The following is a 25,294-nucleotide window of genomic DNA, read 5'->3' as shown; positions in this document are numbered from 1 at the left end:
TTAACAAATCAACATCAATTAGCTTTTACAAAGAACGATATCTTTCACAGATTTATACGGCAAGAGCAGAAGTACAAACATTTTCTACCAATACATGAAGGGAACCCTCTACTTTATTCCACCTGTGTCCCCAAGGAGACTAGGCTCAAACTTAAATTAATTTCTACATAGCATTTTCCCCCTCATATTCATGTTTAACCTAAGCTGTTTATATGAAATAGTAAATTCCTTCCCCTTATGCATTTTCCCAAGATTTTAAAGTTTATTTTATTTTTTCTCTTAAAACTAAGAAAAGAAATAAAATCATACTTATTTTCTCTGTCTTCTTTAATGCTCTCTCTGACCCCAGAAGACATTAGAATTCTCTAGAGATATTTGGACTTTTCTCCACTATTGCAATAATAGAACTTCATCATTTAGCACCTTTGTGTTACACAACTGTATATATCTCTCAAAGTTTCTCTTGATTCCCGTTTTTGAATTTCAAAATTTCTACTCATCATTAATGCTTAAAAGTCCTAGTGGCTTTTTATTGTTTATTTTTATTAAAATTCAATCCTTACTTTGGGATAATGTTCAGTTTTTAAGGGTTGGATATTCTTGAATGTAAGACTTTGTCTTTTGCCTTTAGGAATATTGTTTTGTAACAATTCCCCCCATTTATAATTGCTGTTAAGTCTCATACTATCATGACCATAGTTCCTTCGTGCTTTTATTTCTTTCTGACTGTTCAAATGTTTTTCTTTGACTTTTAAAATATTAATTTTGGATATCAAATGCTTGGAAGTGTTCATTTTGGAGTTTTTTTGGGGATATCACCAGCAGATGTTTCCCCCATTTTCACTCTGCTCTCTGATTCTGTAGTTATAGACTCCCTTCTTCCAGAATAAGCTTGACTCTGGTTTCCCATGGGAAGCACCTTCTCTAACTCCTCCAGTCTTTTTATGCAACTCTGGATCATACAAAAGCACTTCTATTTCTCTTTCGGAATCTTTTATCATTGATTTCTCTTGAAACCTTTTTAGATATTTACTAGGGTTTACATTACAGAATTGAATTTCTCTATAACCTTTCATGTCTCTACCTTAACCAAATGCCTGGTAAAATTTCTTAAGTAAACAAGCAATGTTCTATGGGGACACCAATTTTATTTTTAGAGTATTTGGGTTTGTTTATATAGTGAATAAGCGATGAGTACGGAAATGAACAATGACTAGTGATATTCAATAACGTCAGTATACATATTATTGCACTTTTGAACAACTTGTTTAATAATCACTGAATCAATAATTGGCTGTTCTATGTTGCTGTGAGACTTTGAGCTTGGGGTCATGTTGAATAAATGCAGTATGAAGTCATTGTCTATAACTAGTAATATCTGTTTCTACTTTGTTATGATAGAATACTGACTCATAATGAAAGCATTCATATCTTCAGCTCATTTCATATAACCCCAAGGTGTGCCTTGCTACCTTGCAGCTTTTCTCGTCGTTAGGATATTGATATTTTTGATTGTGTTTGTCTTTGCTTCTTGTGATATTGGAACAGGAAGAAAGCCCTGCTCTCTGCAGTCCTCCATGCATGTCATGGTGTTTCTGATTTGGGTTATCGTATGTTACCACATTTTTGTGACTTTTAGGAATACCTGAATTATACTTTGTAGAGTATTCATCCAGAGACCAATGTGCCATCATTTCAGGATTCTTGCTGGGCCTTCTTTGCTATCATAGTGGTCTCAGGGCATATAACATTCCCATCATGCATGACTCTGGATGGTATTTCCTTACTTAGCTATTATTGTTCATTCCCTACTCCTATAGCATGGACGATGAGTTTGACTTCAAGGATGTTATTGTTAGCACCCTACAATGCTGCTCCTTAGAGCAGATATGTAACATGGAGCTACTCTAGTAAAGTCCTTGAGTTACAGATGAAGAAATTAAGGCTCATAAATATTATGTGCATTCCAAGTTCACAGCTAATTAGTGGGAGAGTTAATAGCCCAGGTCCCGTGATTCCCAGTTAATGAAATCTAAATAGTTTGGAGTGCCTACTCTTCTGGAATCATTGTGCTAAGGTATAATGTATCCAGGCTTAATAAAGTGGGAAAGATAAGACTTATACACATGTAAAGGGGGCTAACACACGGTGGTGTAGGGTACTTCAGTGAAACAAACATAGGTAATCATGAGTTTACCTTCTCCCTCTGACACTTACTCTAATGTTCATGTGGCTCAACATACAAATAACTTTTCAAAGCTGGAGATGACTTTCTAAGACTTTAATTTGCAAAGAAATTATTCATTTACATTGGTAGAGGAAGTTTTCTATGAGGAGTCCCCAGTTATATTTTAAAAATCACAGGTCCAGTTTAATGAAATGTGCAAGTTAAATTGTGTTAAGCACTGAGGATACATAAAATAAAGTTTTTCTTCTACAAAACTTTATGTTCTATTGTGGAACTGGTAGAAAGGTTCAATATGTACACAACTAAATAAATACAAGAGAATTGGAGGGAAAAGGGAGCAAATCTAAAAGTGCTATATAAAAAGTTTTTACTATTTTTACCATTAGCCTGAAGTTACTAAACCTGCAGTCTGTTGATGACTTCATTTCTATATCCTTCTCCTGCACTTTCGCTTAGGTCAAACAATGTTTATAGAGTTATATAGGGGTATGGTGGTTCAAATTTACAAGGAGGCTCTCCAGAAGAAAATGTAAACACATATACTTCTAAGTCTAATCTTCATCACTAACGCTTTTGAGTAGAGACATTCAACAAAATACTAATAAAGGTCTTATTTGAAGTGATTGCCTATTTCTAGGTATTAATGCCCAAAGTGAAAATTTAACAATTGCAAACCAGTTACAGCTGTCTCCAACTTACCTCTGCCTACCCTACTTCCTCTACCCCATCTTTTTTTCCCTATTGAAATTTTTCCCTACCTATAGAACCAGAACAAATGCCCCCTGTTCCATGAAGCTTTACCAGTTTTCCCCAGCTTATAACGTGATATAGTACAAAAGAGTCTGGATCTAAAATTAAAGTGTGCGAGTTCAAATCCTGCTTCTATTTCATTTCCCTTTGCCTTAGTTTCTTCATCTGTAATATCAGTATTGCCATATCTTATGGCCTCTGAGATTCCCTCTACCTTTTGATATAACAGTTTTCTTAGAATACTAACAATAACTCAGTATAGCTGAGTAATATTTACAGAAGACTTTTCTCATGATAACTTTGTGTAGTCATCAGTGAGGCACTATTTTCTGTATTTACAAATGAAGAAATTAATGTTCATTTTTTTCCACAGATAGATTTTAACCCATGTTTCCTGAAACCAATCTGAGCATATTCTCTACTGTATAGCTTATTCTCTTGGATTGGCTAATTCTTATATAATTTTCATACGCAATCTTGAATAATTGTGTATGCTAATTCGCAACAACTGTTTATCTTGACTTCATTTTCTTTTTTTTAAATGTTTTGTCTTTATTAATTTTTTTTGTTTACTTTTAATTTACAAGACTCAGTTCTATAATTCCTTGAGTTTCAAATTTTCTCTCCCTTCCTGTCCTCCCCACAGACCCCCACCCCCACCCCACATAGTGGCATACAATCAAGTACAGGTTCTGCAAATACTTTCACGTTAGACACTAGTCAGGTTTTAAAGAAGGATTATAACAGATAGAATGAACAATTGGAAAGAGGAAACAAAACCAAACAAGAAAAAGAAAGAGAGCAGGTAGTTTGCTTCAAACTGCATTAAAATTCCGTTCTTTCTAGTTCTTTCTCTCAATGTAGAAATCTCTCTCCATAATTAGTCTTTTGGAATTGACTTATAACCCTACATTGTTGAGAAGAGTCCAGTCTATCAAAGCTGGTCATCACACATACATTGTGTCTGTGATTGTGTACAAATTTCTCCTGGTTCTGCTCTTCTCACTCAGCATTAGTTTGTATAAGGCTCTCCAGATAAAAATGCAATCCATTTGCTCCTCGTTTCTCATAGCACAATAGTATTCCATTACATTCATATACCACAACATGTTTAACCATTCCTCAGTTGATGGGCACCCCCTTAATTTCCAATTCTTTGCCACCACAAAAAGAGCTGCTATAAATATTTTTGTACATATGGATCTTCCTCCCACTTTTATGATCTCTTTGGGATACAACCCTAAATGTGGTATTGCTGGGTAAAATGAATGAAATTATTTATAACCCTTTGGCATAGGTCCAGATGGCTCTCCAGAATGGTTGAATCAGTTCATAACTCCACCAGCAATGCATTAGTGTTCCAATTATTCCACATCCTCTCCAGCATTTGTCATTTTCCTGTTTTGTCATCTTAACCAATCTGACTGGTGAGATGTGGTACCTCAGAGTTGTTTTGATTTGCATTTTTCTAATCAATAGTGATCTAAAGCATTTTTCATATGCTTACAGATATCTTTAATTTCTTCCTCTGAAAACTGCCTGTTCATGTCCTTTGACTATTTATCAATTGGGGAATGACTTGTATTCTTGTAGATTTGACTAAATTCTCTGTATATTTTAGAAATGAGGCCTTTATCAGGGACATTGCTTGTAAAAATTATTTTACAATTTTACACCTCCCTCTTAATCTTGGTTATATTGGCTTTGTTTGTACAGAAGCTTTAGAATTTTATTTAATCAAAATTATCCATTATTCATTCTATAATGCTTTCTAATAGTTGTTTGGTCATAATATCTTCCCCTCTCCATAAATCTGACAGGTAAAGTATTCCTTACTTTCCCAGATTGCTTACGGTATCAGCCTTTATACCTAGATCATGCACCCATTTTGACTTGATTTTGTTATATGGTGTTAGATAGTGATCTATGTCCAATTTCTATCATATTATATTCCAGTTTTCCCAGCAGTTTTTCTCAAATAGTGAGTTCTTATTCCAAAAACTGGGTTCTTTGGGTTTATCAAACAGTAGATTACTATATTCATTGACTGTTGAGTCTTGTGTACTCAATCTATTCCTTTGAGCCACTTGTCTATTCCTCAGCCAGTACCAAATAATTTTCATGACTGAGGCTTTATAATACAGATCAAAATCTGGTATAGCTAGTCCATCTTCCCTAGTATTTCTTTTCATCAATTCCCTTGATATTCTGGACCATTTATTCATCCAAATGAATTTTGCTACTATTTTTTCTAGTTCTATAAAGTAGATTTTTGGTAAATTGAATGGTATGGCACTAAATTTATAAATATTTAAATTTAATTTAGGTAAAATTATTATTTTTATTATATTAGTTCAACCCAACCATGAACAATTGATATTTTTCCACTTAGATCTGACTTTATTTGTGTGAAAAGTGTTTTGTAATTGTGTTCGTATAGGTCCTGGATTTGTTTTGGCAGGTAGATTCCCAAATATTTTATGATGTCTATGACAACTTTAAATGGCATTTCTCTTTCTATCTCTTGCTGTTGAATTTCATTAGAGATATACAGGAATGTGAAGAATTGAAGTGGATTTATTTTATATCCTGCAAATTTGTCAAATATTTTTATTGTCTCAAGTAGTTGTTTACTTGATTCTCTAGGATTCTCTAAGTATATCATAAAATCATCTGAAAGAGTGATAGCTTCATATCTTCTTTGCCTCATTTGCTTCCTTTGATTTCTTTTTCTTCTCTAATTGTTACTGCTAATATTTCTAGAACCAGATTGAATTAGAGGGGTGATAGTGGACACCCTTGTTTCACCCCTGATCTTATTGTAAATCCTTCTAGTTTATGCCCATTACATATAATACTTGCTGATGGCTTTAAATAGATACTACTAATTATTTTAAGGAAGACTCCCTTTTTTCCTATACTTTCTAGTGTTTTTAATAGGAATGTATCTTGTATTTTCTCAAAAGCCTTTCTGCATCTATGGAGATAATCATGTGTTTTCTGCTAGTTTTATTGTTGATATGATCAATTATACTAATGGTTTTCCTGGTATTAAGCCTTGCATTCCTGGAATAAATCCTACCTGATCAAAGTGTATTATTCGTGTGATAAGTTGCTGTAGTCTTTTTACTAATATTTTATTTATTTTACATTTTTATATTTACTATTTTTATATTTATTTATTTTACTAATATTTTATTTAAAAATTTTTCATCTATATTCATGAGAGAAATTGGTCTATAATTTTCTTTCTCTATTTTATCTTTTCCTGATTTAGGTATCAGTATCATATTTGTGTCATAAAAAGAATTTGGTAGGACTCCTTCTTCACTAATTTTCCCAAATATTTTGTAGAGTATTGGAATCAAATATTCTTTAAATGTTTGATAGAATTCGCTGACACATTCATCTGACACTGGAGATTTTTTTCCTAGGGAGTTCACTGATGGCTTGTTCAATTTCTTTTTCTGAGATAGGGTAATTTAAGTAATTGACTTCCTCTTCAGTTAATCTAGGAAACTTATATTTTTGTAAAAAATCATCCATTTCACTAAAATTGTCATATCTTTGTGCATATAATTTGGCAAAATAATTCCTAATTATTGTTTTAATTTCCCCTTCACTGGAGGTAGATTCACCCTTTTTTTCTTTTCTTTATTTTTTTTGCCTTTTGGAGGGCAATTGGGGTTAAGTAACTTGCCCAAGGTAACACGGATAGTGTTTTTGTGTGGGTGTAAAGTGTCTGAAGCCAGAACTGCAATCGTGTCCTCCTGATTCTGGAGCAGGCACTTTACTCCCTGCGCCACCTAGCCACCCCCCACACCTTTTCATTTTTGATACTCATAATTTGCTTTTCTTATTTCTCTTATTTTATCGTATTGACTAAGGGCTTATCAAATTTATTGGTTTTTTCATAAAACCAGCTCTTAGTTTTATTTATTACTTCAATAGTTTTCTTAATTTCAATTATATTAATCTTTCCTTTGGTTTTCATTATTTCTAATTCAGTATTTAATTGGGGATTTTCAATTTGTTTCTTTTCTAGCTTTTTCAATTGCATGCCCAATTCATTGACCTCCATTTTCTCTAATTTATTCGTGTATGCACTCAGGGATAGAAAACTTCACTAAAGAACTGCCTTTGCTGCATCCCACAAATTTTGGTATGTTGTCTCATTATCATCATTCTTTTGAATGAAGTTACTGATTGTTTCTATAATTTCTTGTTTGACACGCTCATTCTTTAGGATGAAATTATTTAGTTTCCAATTAGTTTTTACTCTATCTTTCCATTGCCCTTCATTGCCAATGATTTTTATTGCATCATGATCTGAGAATGATGCATTTAATATTTCTGCTTATCTGCACTGAATTTTGAGGTTTTTATGCCCTGAAACATGCTATTTTTGTGTATGTGCCATGTACCCCTGAGAGGAAGGTATATTCCTGTTTATCCCCATTCAGTTTTCTCCAGAGATCTATCATATTTAGCCTCTCCAATATTCTATTAGCCTCCTTAACTTCTTTCTTGTTTATTTTGAGGTTAGATTTATGGAGTTCAGAGAGGGGGAGTTTAAGGTCCCCCACTAGTAAAGTTTTGCTATCTATTTCTTCTTCTAATTTCCTTAACTTCTCTAGGAATTTGGATGCTATACCACTTGGTGCATATATGTTAAATAATGACATTGCTTCATTCTTGATGATGCCTTTTAGCAAGATATAGTTTCCTTCCTTATCTGTTTTTATTATATCTATTTTTGCTTTTTCCTTATCTGAGATAAGGATTGCTACCCCTGATTTTTTTTTACTTTAGCTGAAGCATAATATATACTACTCCAACCTTTTACCTTTCACCTGTGCATATCCCCTTGTTTCAAATGTGTTTCTTGTGGACAGTATATTGAAGGATTATGTTTTTTTTTTAAATTCATTATGATCTCTGCCTCAGGTTTATGGGAGAGTTCATCCCATTCACATTCACAGTAATGATTACTATCTATCTCATTCCCTCCATCTTATTTCCTCCCTGTTTTTGCTTTTGTTTCTTCCTTCTCCCTTCCCCTCCTTAATGGTTTTCCTTTTGACTACTGCCTCCCTCAGTATTCTCTCTCTGTGATCCCCCCCATTTACCTACCCTTTCCCCTTACTACTATTTCCCCACCCTTCTCTCCCCCCCCCTTTTCCCCCCTCTTACCTCTCCTACTGCCTATAGGGCACAATGGATTTTTATACTTATCAGAGTATGTTATTCCCTCTTTGACCCCAAACCAACAAGAGTAAATTTCATACAGTGCTCCTCTCCCTCACTCCTTCCTCTCTATTTAATGAGTTTTTGTGTCTTTAAACATTAGAATCATAAGCTTAATTGATTATGTTTATCTCTCTTTGAACCAGAACCAATGAGAATAATGTTCAAAAGATGTTCATCTCTCTCTCTCCTTCCCCTCATCTATAGAATGTTTTTATGCCTCTTTGTATGGCATAATTTACCTTTTCTGTCTCATTCTTTCCTTTTATGCCATTACTGTCCCTTTTAACTCCTTAATAAGGTTTTTTTTAAATAATCAGATTTGTTCATTCATACCCTTGCCCTCTATCTATGTATATCCTTTTTAAAGGTTGTTTTAATTATATAAATTTCAATATTGAGAAGTATCAGCTTCTCATACAGGGATGTAAACAGTTTGCTCTTATTGCATCCTAAGTTACAATCATGCATGTGTGAGTGTGCTTGTGTGCATGTATGTATGTGTGAATGTGTGTTTTCCTTGTTTGCCTTTTTATGTCTTTTTTGAGTCTTGTAATTGGAAATCAAAGTTTCCATGGAGCTCTGGCTTTTTCATCAGGAAACTCTAGAAGTCCCTTATTTCATTAAATGACCATCTCTTTGCCTGGAAGATTATGCTCAGTTTTCCCAGGTAGTTGATCCTTGGTTGCATTCCAAGCTCTTTTGCCTCATTAAATATCAAATTCCAATCCCTCTGATCTTTTAATGTAGAAGCTGCTAGGCCCTCTGTGATCTTGACTGTAGTTCCATGATATTTGAATTCTTTTTTTTTTTTTTTTGGCTGCTTGTAGTATTTTCTCCTTGCAATTCTGGAATTTGGCTACTATATTTCTTGGAGTTTTCAATTTGAGATCTCTTTCAGGAGGAGTCTGGTGAAATCTTTCAATAACTATTTTACCTTCTGATTCTAGGTCTTCAGGACAGTTATCTTTGACAATTTCTTGGAGGGTGTTGTCCAGGCTGCTTTTTACATCATCACTTTCTGGTAGACCTATAATTCTTATGTTCTCTCTCCTTGATCTGTTCTCCAGGTCAGTTGTTATTCCAGTGAAATATTGTACACTTTCTTCCAATTTTTCATCCTTCATGTTTTGCTTGATTGACTCTTAGTGCATCATAGAGTCCTGAGCTTCAATTTAACTGATTCTAATTTTTAGTGAATTTTTTTTTTTGGTTAGTTTTTGAAGGTCCTTTTTTAGGGAGGTATTTTCTCCAGTTAGTTTACAAATTTCACTTTTTTAGGATTTGTTTTCTTCAGTGAGGCTTTTTTCCAATTTGGTCACTGTAGATTTAAATTTATCTTTTACCTCTCTAATTTGGCTTTTAAAACTTTCTTGAGCTCATCCAAGAATGCTTTTTGGGCTTGAGACCAGTTCATATTTCCTTCTGTGGTCTCAGGTTTGAGTATAGAGTACATGTTTTCCTCTGTATTTGGTTGTTCTTTCTCACTATAATAAGCTCTGATCAATTTTCTTGACTTTCCCTTCTCCTTCTCAACTTCCTTCTTTCCCATTGTGATTTCCTGTTCCCTAATTTCTCAGGCTGGGAGCTAAGGGCCTGGTTGTTGACATTGTGTGCTGTAGCCTCTGGATTTCTAGTCTCAGGCCAAGGCAAGGATTCTCATTGTTTCCGCTGAGTTACCCTGAGGCTCCCAGAGTAACCTGTGGGGTAGGGGTGGTCTGGCTGCTTCAGATTTCTGCCTCTCTGAGCCTGGGCTATAGCTCAGGAAGGCTCAGCAGCTGGTGGCTGGCAGTGCTGGTGTCTGCAGATTCCCCTGGTAAAGTTAAGGTCCACCTGGCCTTTTTTTTGGTTAAGGCTTGCTGGCTCCACCACCCTGGGCTTTGGGAGCTCTTGCAGGTCAGGTTAGGTGGGATTTTTTGGGACCCCTCCTGCCCTTCACTTCAGACTCCTTACTGTCCCTGTTACACCCTTCTCAGTGACTCCTAAGCCTGAGGCTATTTCCAGTATTTCAGGATCTTACTCTGGGTGGGACATTTATCTCTGGGTTTTCTACATCAGGGAGGGACAATCTGAGCAGCTAGAGTGTACTTTGCCACCTTGGTTTCTGGAAAATCAGGTAGGTGATTTCTAAACCTCCAGGCTGTGGGCTGATTGCCCCAGGAGAAGCTGCTCTCTCAGCTGAGGGCCCCATGCTTTCTCTTACCCCGCTCTGAGGGATCCTCCTCTCCCAAAGTGGGTTGCTGGTGAGATGGCTGCGAATCGCCCTTGGGGTGGGTGAGTCTGCTGGCTGGGGCTCCTTCTCACTTAGCTGTAGTCTGCTCTCTAGTCCACACTGGTGCAGCTGTGTTCCCCCTGCCCAGATGCACGTGGGCACTTTCATGGGCTGGATTCTGCCACCCTCCATCTCCCAGTAGATTCTGTCACTCTAAAATCTGTTCAGGTTCACTTTTTAAAATTTAGTGATGGGATTCTTGGAGGAGCTTAGAAAAGTTATTGCTTCCCTTCTGTCATGCCGGCTCCCCTCGACTTCGTTTTCTCAAGTTCCATTTTGACTTTCATATTTATTGAATTGAGACCTCAAATGCTGGAGTCCAAATGTGGTACTTCTGTTGTCATTGACTATGAACAAAGACCATTATAGAAACAGAAAATTGAGAACATTTAAAATGTATTAAAAACTTGATATTTAACATCAATACAACTAATTAAACCTATTTAGTAGCTATTTGCATTGAAATTAATTTCAATGCATAAAGTATTTTCACAGCTTTTCACTTACATCTTCTAAGTCTTCATCATGATTCCCTTTTCCATCTTTTCCCACACACTTTTCCTCTTTTATAGTAGCAGTGATCATTTACTCTTCTACTCCTAGTCACTAATTCTCTTCTTGCTGGCTGCCTTGATTGGAGAGGCAAGAAATCATTTGCTGAAAGTATTAACCCTTTAAACTCTATTTCCTACCTTTTCTGTCCTGATACTGCAGGCAACTTTCAATTTACTATCTACTCTTGGGTCACCTTCCTGCCAGCTCTTCCCCAACCTCCCAACCTCTCTGCTTTCCAATTCTGAGACTATTATTAATTAGAACAGTTGGGTGGTTTAGTGGATAGAGAACTGAATCCTGAGTCACAAAGACCTGATTTCAAATGTTACCCCAGACACTTACTAGTTGTATGATCCTGGGTAAGTCAACTAACTTCATTTTCCCTCACCTGTCCAATGGGGGTAATAATAGCACCTACTTCCCAGGGTTTTTGTAAGCACCAACTGAGAAAATAATTGTAAAGGGCAAGCACAATGCCTGACACATAGTATGAAATATAAGTGTAACCTATTCTTACTAAAGCACTTAGGACAATATAAGCCCTATATAAATATTAGTTATAATTATCAATAATAATATTATTAGATAAATTGGTCATTGCTCCTGGAAAGGTTTTGTCTACTTTCCTATAGCAGCACCATCTCTTAGTTGAAAAATTTAAGAACCTCTTCTCTCTCTTTATTCTCCTAGACTTCTGTGAAAGCCTGTGACAACATTGATTGCTCTCTCCTCCTTGATTTTCTCTTCTTTCTAGATTTTCAGGACACTGCTCTTTCCTGATTTTCTTCCTACCTATCTGACCCAACCTTTTCCATTTCTTTTCCTGGCTCCTTCTACAGAGCATGCCCTCTAAACACAGGTCACCCACAGGTTCTGTCCTGGGCCTTCTTCTCTCTTCCCACTTGTAATAGTAATGGCATTTAAAGATTCCCCTGTATTGGATTGGTTTTTGGTTTGATTGTGTTAAAACCCAGAGTTTGTTAATCCCACTTGTGGGATGGACTTGTTGACGTGAAAAGAGAGTGCTGAACTGGGAGGAGCTGGTGACGTAGATTTAGAGAGACACAAGACAAGAAAGAGGCAGAAGAACTTTTTGTAAGCAGCACCTTTGGAGGCATAGAGAGACTGAGAGAATTTCTGAGGGCCACTTTGAATTGCCCTGGACTTTTGAGACCTGCCCCTGGAGCTGCCAAGGACTGAGGAAACATGGCTGTTTTGCTGGTACTTTGTCTGTCTGTTTGATGTTGTTTTGCCAGATTTGTCCACTGGTGAAAGACAGTCCTGTTGTTGCAGAAGTTCTGGAACCTGGCTGTTGGTTTAGAGCTCCTGAGACTGTTCTGCAGACAGAGAGTGAATACTGTCCACTGGTGAAGGACAGTGCTGTTGTTGCAGAAGCCTTGGAACCTTGCTGTTGTTTCTGAAGCCCTGAGGAAGGATTTTCTTGTTGTATGTTTACAGAAATCCTGGGAGAGGGTTTTGCGAATGTTTTCAGGGGTCATAGGACTGTTCTGCAGACAGAGGATGAATTAATGAAGAGACTGGCAATGTATCTTGTGGCCTTGCTAAGCTTTGTCTCCCCAGGAACAAAGATTGCTGAGAATTTGCCTCTTGTCAAGATGAAGAAAAGACCTCCATTTCGGTATTAAGTGCTGTGCTTAAACTTGTTGTAACTCTGGGGTAGATTCAATTGTGATCCAGGGGTGGGGAACTTTTGACCTTTTTGTGTTCTAAGATTGAACAAATGAATGTACTTTACTTATGATTGAAAACTAATCTCCATTTGAGAAGAGGGGATTTGTGATGGACTAAATGAAGGTACAGCCTAGGGGTGGAGTACTATTTAGAACAGGGACTTTGTAATTGGTTAAATGAATGTAATGTCCTGGGGTAGGGTAGTACTTGGAGATTATTTAATCACACTTAGTAAATGCTGTATTTTGAATGATGTCATATTTTGATCTTCTCTGTTCTTAATTTTTCACTGAATAAAATGGAGAGCACCTATGCTGGTATTCTGAACCTTGGGAAGTTGCCTTTGCTTGGCATTACATTACACCACTACTCTACTTTACTTGGTGATTTCATCAGCTCCCATAGATATAATTACCATCTCTATACTGATAATTCTCAAATAAATTTTCCTACACCTATTGCTCTGCTGACTTCCAATCTCACATCTTCAACTGTCTTCAGACATGGTGAACTAGATATCCAGTAGACATCTTAAATTCTATATATCCAAAATGAATAGCTCCTACCTCACAGGGCTGTTGTGGAAATCAAATAAAAATATGTAAAGCACAATGAAAACTTTAACGTCTTATATAAATATATGCTTCTATTATTGGTATCTAGTTGAATATCAAAACTGCCTCATATCATATTTTAATACTATATCCACTAAGTACATTGTAAATTCCTCAAAAAACTGGAGACTGTAATGATCTTTAATCTTGTATCTGTTAAACACATTTACTGTGCCTTATAATAATATGTAGACAAATTATGAAATATATAGTGAATGATTTACTGAAATAGGTATTTTGCTACATAAAAATTTTAATAATCCCAGACCTGAAGGTGGAAGTTATAAAGCTTTATTCTTCAAGCTCATTAAAATCTGGAAAATAATATGTGTATATGTATGTGTATCTATGGATATATACACATATATATGTGTGTGTACACACACACACACACACACACACACATACCCAGCCTGATGGGAACATATCCTTAGGCAAGCCACTTAACCTATGTGTCTCAGTTATCTTATCTATAAAATGGGCATAATAATAGCATTCATCTCCAAAGGGATCAACTGAGATAATGTTTGTAAAGCATTGACCATAGAGCAGTGCCTGTTGATAGTAGATAGTAGACAATATAAATTCTAGATATTGCATATGTGTTTGTAAATATCTATTCATATATATGTATATGTATATGTATACACATAGATACACACAAATACACACACAAACACATATAATTTTATATAAAGACAGAAGTTTTAGATTCAAATCTGACATGTACCACTTACTATGTATTTTGAACTAAAACAAATCAATATCACTTTAGAACTTAGTTTCCTCTTCTGTAAAATGAAATAATTAGACTAATTATCTACTTTGTTCCTTCCATTTCTAATAGTTTATAATTCTGTGATTTCAGAACCTTATATTCCTAAACTGCCATTCAAACTCAGATCATTAGACAATCCAAAGCAAAATATTATAATCTACAAGGTTAATGTGTTGATGACAAATAATTAGCAAATAAATAAAGAAATATCTATATATTTTAAAAGTTGGTTGTGAATGACAATACCAAGTTTGTAACTGTGAATAATGTGGGAGTAAGTGAGGAGTGTGGACTTAAGTTGCTATCTGTGTGAATATAAAATTGAATTTCTCTCTTTAAAATTGTTTTCATACTTAAGTGAAGTGTCAGAGCTATACATTAATAATATAGTCTAGAATGAAGTTTTATAAGAGTAGATAAAATTTGTGAAATTGTGCACATCTTAAAAACATTTGATGATCATAGTCTTTAATGAAGTGTGTGATTCATCAAAAAGATAAATCCTGTCAGATAAGTATGTTCCTTCTATGAAAGAGTGATGATTAGTAGATCAAATATAAGAAATATATAGAGATGTTGTATTTTAATGAGGAAGTTGTCTCCCAAAATGAAACTTCATTGAGAAATTAGGAAAATAACATTCCAGTTAAGCATATAAATAGCTAAAAGGATTTCTCTTGAAGATGAGTAATCAGTGACTAACCACAGTCTGAAGAGAAGTGGGCTATATCTAATGGTAGCATTTCCATCAGGAGTGTTACTTGACCTCATACCATTTTAAAAGAATTGCATAGTGAAGACATTCCTTATTAAATTTGCCAGTGACATCTTCAGTTACTAGTGCTGTGGCTAACTATGTTAAAATAAATTGATCTTTATAAGTTAGTGAATTGAGTAGCTATTAATAAGGCAAAGGTCAGTGGAAATGAGAAAAGGGTCATTCACTTAGAAGACACAAGTGACAGAGGTAAAAGATGGAATAAGACTCAATCTTCTTAAGCACAAGATAAAGTCAAGGTGTGATTGTGGATAATAAAGACAAAAATGGACCTTAAGGATGCATTACTTCAGTAAATGAATGAAGGATGATCTTGGCATGAATAAGAGTATAACATTTAAGAAGCTTAAAGAGATACTTTTTATTAACCTGAAATTGGTCAATAGGAGCTCCTCGTTATTTGAGAGAAATTTCATCCAGATATTTCTAAGGACAGAGAAATGTATAAATTTAGTTATGCTTACTGGTCCCTATTTCCACTCCACTGTATGACTCATAGGAACCATGAGTGAGTGGAGGGAGGGGAGATGAAGTGGGAAGGCATTCTTAGGGACTTATCTCTTTTTTTTTCTTTTCTCTCTCCCACAGGAAACTCATCTGAAAATTAATTTATCCTTCCTACCCCATTTTCACGGTGGAGGGAAAAAGGGTTGACTGGATTTGGACAAATGGAAACTTACTGAAATGGGAAGAGTTTATGTAAAACCTTCCAAGCTAATCCTGAAATAATTAGAATACTAATATTTATATATCCATTTACAATTTTTGAGGTCCTTTCCACTTTAATTTATTCCTATCAGCAAGTAAGCTCTTGATGGAGGAAATGCTGATATCATTATTCCCATTTTAAATATGAGAAAAATATTGCTTATACAAGAGGAACAGGGACTTCTGATCTCTATTCCAGAAAAATAACACCTATTCTCAATCACACTTTTCTCATCTTCAAAAGGATATATGCCCACAGGTCCTAATAAAAACAAAACACAGTCATTGTTGTTTACAAAGCACTTTCCTCGCAACAACCATGTGAGGCAGGGCAAGTATTTTCTCCACTTTACACAGAGGGAAAAAAAAAGGTTCTGAGACGTTAAAGGAATCAATTAATCAGTGGAAAAAAATGATTGAGTTCCTACTATCTGGGAACACCATGTTATATGTAGGCAAAACAAATGAAAAGTTGAGCCTGTTCCTGCTCTAAAGGAGCTCATATTACAGTAGAAAAAGACAGCATATTTAGAATTGTTTCAATACTATCTAACTCTCCACGATCCCATTTGGAGTTTTTTTTGATGAGGATACTTGAGTGGTTTGCCATTCCCTTCTCCAGCTCATTTTATGGATGAGGAAATGGGGCAAACAGGGATAATTGATTTGTGTAGTATCACACATCTGAAGCTGGATTTGAACTCAGGTCTCCTGACTCCAGTGTCAGCACTCTATCCACTGTACTACCTGCTGCCCTCATGTAGGGTAGTGGTGGCAAAATCTATAAATGAACCACGAAGCAAGGCTTAGCTCCAAAGTGGCTTCCCTTTCTATAGGTCATGGTTCATGTCATCACAGGTGCATAATGCAAAATCAAATGATACAGGATGTAGTGTTTGAGAAAAATGTTTAAGCTTAACTTTATTCTTTTTAAAAAAAACTTTAATTTATTCATTTGTTTGTTTCCTTTTAGTTTACAGGATTCAATTCCACAATTCCTTGAATTTCACATTTTGTCCCCCTCCCTCCCCCCCCCCATAGTGGCTTATAGTCAAGTATAGGATCTGTAAATACTTTCACATTATACAATGGTCAGGTTATAAGGATGGATTGTACCAGCTGGAATGAAAAATGGTAAAGAGGACATAAAATCAAATAAGAGAACGAAAAAGATCAGGTATTTTGCTTCCACCTGGATATAAATTTAGTTCTTTCTAGTTCTTTCTCTGGATGCATGTTTTTCTCTCCATCATGCATCTTTTGGGATTGACTTATATCCCTGTATTGTTGAGAAGAGTCCAGTCTATCAAAGTTGGTCATCACACATACGTTGTGTCTGCAATTGTGTACAAATTCTTCCTGGTTCTACTCTTCTCACTCAGCATCAGTTCTTTTAAGCCTCTCCAGGTAAATATGAAGACCGCCTGCTCCTTGTTTCTTATGGCGCAATAGTATTCCATAACATGCATATACCACAACTTGTTCAGCCATTCCCCAATTGATGGGCACCCCCTTAATTTCCAATTCTTTGCCACAACAAAAAGAGCTGCTATAAATATTTTTGTATATATGGGTCTTTCTCCCATTTCTATAATCTCTTTGGGATATAACCCTAGGAGTGATATTGCTGGATCAAAGGGTATGAAAGTATTTATAGCCCTTTGGGCATAATTCCAGATTGCTCTCCAGAATGGCTGGATCAGTTCACAACTCCACCAACAATGCATTAGTGTTCCAGTTTGCCCACATCCTCTCCAGCATTTGTCATTTTCCTGTTTTGTCATCTTAGCCAATCTGACTGGTGAGATGTGGTACTTCAGAGTTGTTTTGATTTGCATTTTTCTAATCAATAGTGAATAAGAGAATTTCTTCATGTGCTTATAGATAGCTTTAATTTCTTTCTCCGAAAACTGCCTGTTCATATCCTTTGACCATTTATCAATTGGGGAATGACTTGTATTCTTATACATTTGACTCAATTCTCTGTATATTTTAGAGATGAGTCCTTTGTCAGAGACATAGGTTGTAAAGATTCTTTCCCAATTTCCCACCTCCCTCTTAATCTTGGTTACATTGGCTTTATTTGTACAGAAAATTTCAATTTCATGTAGTCAAAATTATCCATTTTACATTTTATAATGTTCTCTAATTCCTGTTTCGTCATAAAGTCATTCCCTCTCCACAAGTCTGATAGGTAAACTATTCCTTGTTTTAGCAGACTGCTTACAGTATCAACCTTTATACCTAGATCATCAACCCATTTAGACTTGATTTTGGTATATGGTGTTAGATAATGGTCTATGTCCAGTTTCTGCCATACTCTATTCCACTGTTCCCAGCAGTTTTTGTCAAACAGTGAGTTCTTATCCCAAAAACCAGAGTCTGGGGGTTTATCAAACAATACATTACCATAGTCATTGACTTCTGAATCTTGTGTGCCTAATCTATTCCATTGATCCACTTCTCTATTTCTAAGCCAGTACCAGGTAGTTGTGATGACTGCTGCTTTATAGTACAGATTGAAATCTGGTAAAGCTAGTACACCTTCCCTAGTATTTTTTTTTTCATTAATTCCCTTGATATTCTGGACCGTTTATTCTTCCAGATGAATTTTGTTACTATATAAAGTAGTTTTTTGGTAAATTAATTGGTATGGCACTAAATATATAATTTAATTTAGGTAAAATTGTCATTTTTATTATATTAGCTCGACCCAGCCATGAGCAATTGATATTTTTCCAATTAGTTAGATCTGACTTTATTTGTGTGAAAAGTGTTTTGTAGTTATGATCATACAGGTCCTGGGTTTGTTTTGGCAGGTAGATTCCCAAATATTTTATAATGTCTACAGTAACTTTAAATGGGATTTCTCTTTCTACTTCTTGCTGTTGAATTTCATTGGAAATATATAGGAATGCCGAGGATTTATGTGGGTTTATTTTATATCCTGCAACTTTGCCAAATTTATTTATTGTCTCAGGCAGTTTTTTACTTGATTCTCTAGGATTCTCTAAGTATATCATCATATCATCTGCGAAGAGTGATAGCTTGGTCTCTTCTTTGCCTAACTTGATTCCTTTGATTTCTTTTTCTTCTCTAATTGCTACTGCTAACATTTCTAGTACCAGATTGAATAAGAGGGGTGATAGTGGACACCCTTGTTTCACCCCTGATCTTATGGGAAATGCTTCCAGCTTCTCCCCATTACATATAATACTTGCTGGTGGCTTTAAATAGATGCTACCTATTATTTTAAGGAAGGTTCCATTTATTCCTATACTTTCTAATGTTTTTAATAGGAATGGATGTTGTATTTTGTCAAAAGCCTTTTCTGCATCTATTGAGATGATCATGTGGTTTCTGCTAGTTTTATTGTTGATATGATCAATTATACTGATGGTTTTCCTAATATTAAACCATCCTTGCATTCCTGGAATAAATCCTACCTGATCAAAGTGTATTATTCTTGAGATAAGTTGCTGTAGTCTTTTGGCTAGTATTTTATTTAGAATTTTTGCATCTATATTCATGAGGGAGATTGGTCTATAGTTTTCTTTCTCTGTTTTATCTCTTCCTGATTTAGGTATCAGTACCATATTTGTGTCATAAAAAGAATTTGGTAGGACTCCTTCTTCACTAATTTTCCCAAATAATTTGTAGAGTATTGGAATCAATTGTTCTTTAAATGTTTGATAGAATTCACTAGTGAATCCATCTGGCCCTGGAGATTTTTTCCGAGAGAGAGCTGACTGATGGCTTGTTCAATTTTTTTTTTCTGAGATGGGATTATTTAAGTAATTTACTTCCTCTTTAGTTATTCTGGGCAACTTGTATGTTTCTAAATACTCATCCATTTCCCTAAGATTGTCAAATTTATGTGCATACAATTGGGAAAAATAATTCCTAATTATTGTTTTGATTTCCTCTTCATTGGAGGTAGATTCACCCTTTTTATTTTTGATGCTCATAATTTGGTTTTCTTCTTTCTTTTTTTTATCATATTGACTAAGGGTCTATCAATTTTATTGGTTTTTTCATAAAACCAGCTCTTGGTTTTATTTATTAGTTCAATAGTTTTCTTAATTTCGATTTTATTAATCTCTCCTTTAGTCTTCAATATTTCTAGTTTAGTATTTAATTGGGGATTTTGAATTTGTTCTTTTTCTAGGTTTTTTAATTGCATGCCCAATTCGTTGAGCTCCCTTTTCTCTAATTTAATCACGTATGCACTCAGGGATATAAAACTTCCCCTAAGAACTGCCTTTAATGCATCCCGCAGATTTTGGTATGTTGTCTCATTATTATCATTCTCTTGAATGAAATTACTGATTGTTTCTATAATTTCTTGTTTGACCCATTCATTCTTTAGGATTAAATTGTTTAATTTCCAGTTAGTTTTTAGTCTGTCTTTCCCTGGCCCTTTCTTTATTGCATATAATTTTTATTGCATCATGATCTGAGAACGATGTGTTTAATATTTATGCCTTACTGCATAGAATTGTGAGGTTTTTATGCCCTAGAACATGGTCAGTTTTTGAGTATGTGCCATGAACTGCTGAGAAGAAAGTATATTCCTTTTTATCCCCATTCAGTTTTCTCCAGAGATCTATCATACCTATCCTCTCTAAAATCCTGTTCACCTCCTTAACTTCTTTCTTGTTTATTTTGAGGTTGGGTTTATCAAGTTCAGATAGGGGGAGATTAAGGTCTCCCACTAGTATAGTTTTGCTATCTATTTCTTCCTCTACTTCCTTTACCTTCTCCTCTAGGAATTTGGAAGCTACACCACTTGGTGCATATATGTTAAGTAGTGATATTGCTTCATTCTCGATGGTGCCTTTTAAGAGGATATAGTTTCCTTCCTTATCTCTTTTAATTAGGTCAATTTTTGCATTTGCTTTATCTGAGATAAGGATTGCTACCCCTGCTTTTTTTACTTTAGCTGAGGCATGATATATTTTACTCCAACCTTTTACCTTTACCTTGTGTGTATCCCTCTGTTTCAGATGTGTTTCTTGTAAACAGCATATTGTAGGATTATGATTTCTAATCCATTCTGCTATCCATCTCCGTTTTATAGGAGAGTTCATTCCATTCACATTTACAGTTATGATTGTTATCTGTTTCTTTCCCCTCATCCTATTCCTGCCCCTGTAAATGTTCATATTTTTCCTCCCTTCCCTTTTTCCCCCCTTAATAGTTTTCCTTTTGACCTCCACCTCCCGCAGTGTTCCCTTTTCGGCCCCCCTCCCTTTTCCTCCCCTTTTCCCCTTACTACTTCCCTATCTACAAACCACTCCCACCCCCCTTTTGTAACCCTTTCCCCCTCCTACTACCTGTAGGATATTGTTATACTTAATGAGGTATGCTATTTTTTCTTCACATCAAGAATGACAGGAACAGATCTCATGTGAAGCTCCTCTCCCTCCCCTCTTTCCCTCTAAAATGATGTGTGTTCTCCTTGTTTACCTTTCTAAGTCACTGTTGCTTCTCATAATTGGAGGTTGAATTTTCCATTGAGTTCTGGCTTTTTTATCAAGAAGGCCTGGAACTCTGTTATATCATTGAATGACCATCTCTTTGCCTGGAAGAATATGCTCAGTCTCGCTGGGTATGTGATCCTTGGTTGTAATCCAAGCTGTTTTGCCTTCCTGAAAATTGTATTGCACTGCCTCCGATCTTTCAGTGTGGAGGCTGACAAATCCTGTGCAATCCTCACTGTGGACCCTCGATATTTGAATTGTTTCTTTCTGGCCACTTGAAGTATTTTCTCTTTTATCTGGTAGTTCTGGAGTTTGGCCACAACATTTCGAGGATTTTTCAGTTTGGGATCTCTTACAGCAGGTGTCCGGTGTATTCTGTCGATTTCTATTTTCCCCTCAGGTTCAAGTATCTCAGGGCAGTTTTCCTTAATGAGCTCTTGGAGAATGTTGTCCAGGCTCATTTTTTCATCATAATTTTCTGGTAGGCCTATGATTCTCAGATTATCTCTCCTGGATCTGTTTTCCAGGTCAGTTATTTTTTCTTTGAGGTATTTTACCTCTTTTTCTAATTTTTCATTTTTGTTGTTTTGCTTGGTTACTTCTTGGTTCCTCATAGAGTTATTTGTTCCATTTGTTTAATTCTGGTTTTTAGCAAATCATTTTCCTTGGTTAATTTTTGAAGCTCCTTTTCCATATCATACACTTTTCTTTTTAGAGAGATGTTTTCCTCATTATAATGCTTTTCGAATTCTGCTATTTTTGTTTTGAGAGAATTATTCATTTTCTCTTCTATCTCTCTCATTTTGCTTTCAAAGTTCCTTTTGATCTCATCTAGGAGAGCCTTCTGTGCTTGGGATCCATTCCCTGTTGCAATTTCAGCTGTGGGTGTGGAGTCCACATTGTCTCCCTCTGAGGTTGGTTCCTCCCTCTGAGGATAGTAGGACTCTAGAGTCTTTGTCTTTGTAGTCTGCTTTCTACCCATTTTGAGGCAGGGTCCCAAGCCTTTACTGTAGAGGGTTTTGCCTTGGACAATAGTTACTATATTTTCAGAGTCAGAGAGGGGGTTTGGAGCAAGTGGGGTTCACTCTGTCATCCTAGTCTTTGGAGGTCCTGAAAGGGGCCTTTTAAAAAAGATTTCTGTGCTATGATGTGGTAGCCCCAGGAGTGTTTGCTGTCCAGTATAGGGGCCCCTGTCTTTGCTTCTTACCTTGCTCTTTCCAGTCCCAGCCCTTTGGTGATAGGCCTGGTAGTGGACCTTGTGGTTGGTGGGAAGACTTGCCCTCGGAGTTGATCAGGCCCCTTCCTGGCCTGCGTCCGCCACCGCGACTTCCCGGCCTGCGTCCACGTGCCGCCGCACTGCTGTTGCGCCGTCCCGGCCCGCGTCAACGCCGCCATGCCTTCCCACACAGGCCGCAGCGCCATCGCCGCCACCATGCTCTCCCGGCCCACGTCCGCTGCCGTGCCTACCTGGCCTGTGTCCGCCTAAGCTTAACTTTAAATATGAACATGGTTTAGGCATTTGTGGAACTTCAAGAAAAGCAACAATGTTTTTTTTTTTTATCAAAAATCTGCTTCTGTGACCAACAAATATTCTAGAAGTTTTATGAAGAATGCTCTTAACAAACAGGTAAAGGACTCAAGATGCTGAATTGAGATATACATTATTGGACATGACCATTGTGGGATTTTGTTTTCCTTGATTATGTTTTTTTTTGTTGTTGTTGTTAAAAAATGTTTTGTTTTTATTTTTCCAATGAGGAGGGAAAATGTAGGATGGAGAGAAAATAAATGATTTTTCAGTGAGCAAAAAGGGGGGAAAAGATCAGATTCTTGAGCAATTGCTCAGTTTGTTCCCCTGACAATTTCTGTGCTGTATCATGCTGCGTGCTGAGGACAGACAGCAATACCTGATGAAAAATACCAGGTTAAAGTAAGATGAATTGTTTCAACACAATTACTATTTCACATTTTTCCTCAAAAATGTAGGTAATTACAGTTTTGTTCTAAAAGACCTTTTCTTCCCATTGCTTCTACAATAAAATAAATACAATCTTGTTTATATGAACAAAAATCATTTAAGGAGTAGGTGACAATGTCAGAATTTGAGAACAACATTTAAATTGGAGAAGGTCTACTTTAATTATTTAGGAAGTATGAAACAGTCTAAGGCTATGATGGGAGGAATTTAGGTTTGGAATTAAAAAAAACAAAACAATTCTTGAATCTGAGATACCAAACAGAGAATATCTTACCAAGGGACCTAAGGCTCTCTGCAGATATTAAAGAGCATTTAAAGATCTTTTTGGGAGAGTAGTTGAAATTCCACTTTTCATTCCTATAATTCCATGATTTAATAAATTCTAATATTTTCAGAGTCAGGAAGACCTGAATACAAATCCAGCCCCATACCCTAGCTCTGTGAACCTGGGTGAGTCATTTAACCTTGGTTTGCCTCAGTTTCCTCAGCTATAAAATCAAGTTAATAACAGAACACAGGTCTAGGAGGTCCCCTATTGCAGATAAGGAGACTGAGCCTTGGTGGGAAGCAATAATGTCCAAGACCACTACTATTGCTAGATAGTGGTAGAGCCTAAAGTGGAACCCAGAACTGCTAAGGTCAAGTTCAGTGTTCTTTTCACTTTAAGGAGCTATTTCTAGAATCTTGGAAACATAGTTGGAAGGTACATTGATGTTGCTTAGTTCACACTTCCTCCTAGTCTGGAAAATTCTTCCATGATATAATTAACAGAAGGTCATCTGGCCTCTTATTGATCATGCTCAATGATGTTTGATATTTTGTTAGGCTAAATGTTCCATTCTTGGGCAAATACTTGTGAGAAATGTCTTCCTTATTATGAACCATAAATTGCTTCCCTCATGCTTCTACTCATTAATCCTAATTCTGTTTATAGGAGCAAACATAATACATCTAAATCATCTCCTTATTTTCCCTTTATATATCTGAATATGGCTACAGTCTCCCTTTCAAACCATTTCCTCCTTTGCTTTTTAGCTTCTTTTTCAAGCTAAATATACTTGCTATGTTTAATTATTAATAATAGATTTATTTGTCCACTTAATATCCACATCCATTTCTTCTGGAATTCCTTCCTAATTCATGGAACCCAGAACTGAACACTCTGATTCAGGTATTATTTGGGCCTGTTAAGAAAACAGCAAGATGCTCATGTCCTTTGATTTTGATTCCATAATTAATATGGCCTATGCAACTTTTTTGGAAAGCTTATGGCACCTTAGGATTGAATTAAGAATAGTCAACTAAAACCCCTAGAACTTGGGGTGGCTAGGTGGTGCAGTGAATAGAGTATCAGCCCTGGAGTCAGGAGGACCTGGGTTCGGATCCAACCTGAGACACAACACAAAAATATAGCCATGTGACCTTGGGAAAGTCACAACCCCAACTGCCCTCCAAAAAGCAAAAAATAAAAATAAAACTCCTAGAACGTTTATATATATATATGAATTGATGCTAAGCTAGTTATCTCCTGTCCTGTATTTGTGCAACTGATTAATTGAACCTAAACTTGGGCATTTACATTTACATTTTGGAAATTTCATCTTCTTGTTTTCAGCCTATCGTGTAACTTTTGAGAACACTTAGATTTTATTCTGCCATTCAATATATTAAGTATGAGTTCCAGCTTCAAATAATTTTCAAATTTGACATACATGACTTTCAGGTTTATACTTTTAACCAAGCCAAGAATAAGACAAGGCATGTATGACATTTTGCAGGAAACCTCCCTCCAGGCTGACATAGCTTCTTTAATCAACTCTTGTTTAACCAGCTAAAAATCTACTACTCATATTATCATTTCATCTTTCTTTAGAACTGCTACATAAATTGTATTTACTAGGATCTTTCTTTTTCTTCCTTCCTTCCTTCCTTCCTTCCTTCCTTCCTTCCTTCCTTCCTTCCTTCCTTTCGTTCTTTCTTTCCTTCTTTCTTTCTTTCTTTCTTTCTTTCTTTCTTTCTTTCTTTCTTTCTTTCTTTCTTTCTTTCTTTCTTTCTTTCTTTCCTTCTTTCTTTCTTTCTCTCTCTGTCTCTCTGTCTCTGTCTCTGTCTGTCTGTCTGTCTCTCTCTGTCTCTCTCTCTCTGTCTCTCTCTCTCTCTCTCTGTCTCTGTCTCTCTGTCTCTCTCTGTCTCTCTGTCTCTCTGTATCTCTCTCTGTCTGTCTGTCTGTCTCTCTGTCTCTCTGTCTCTCTCT

Source organism: Petaurus breviceps, unplaced genomic scaffold, assembly GCF_028583685.1.
Source record: "Petaurus breviceps papuanus isolate PSGF00001 unplaced genomic scaffold, PetGlider_PUasm1.0 90696, whole genome shotgun sequence".
NCBI classification, from domain to species: Eukaryota; Metazoa; Chordata; class Mammalia; order Diprotodontia; family Petauridae; genus Petaurus; species Petaurus breviceps.
This window is presented reverse-complemented; position numbering follows the sequence as displayed.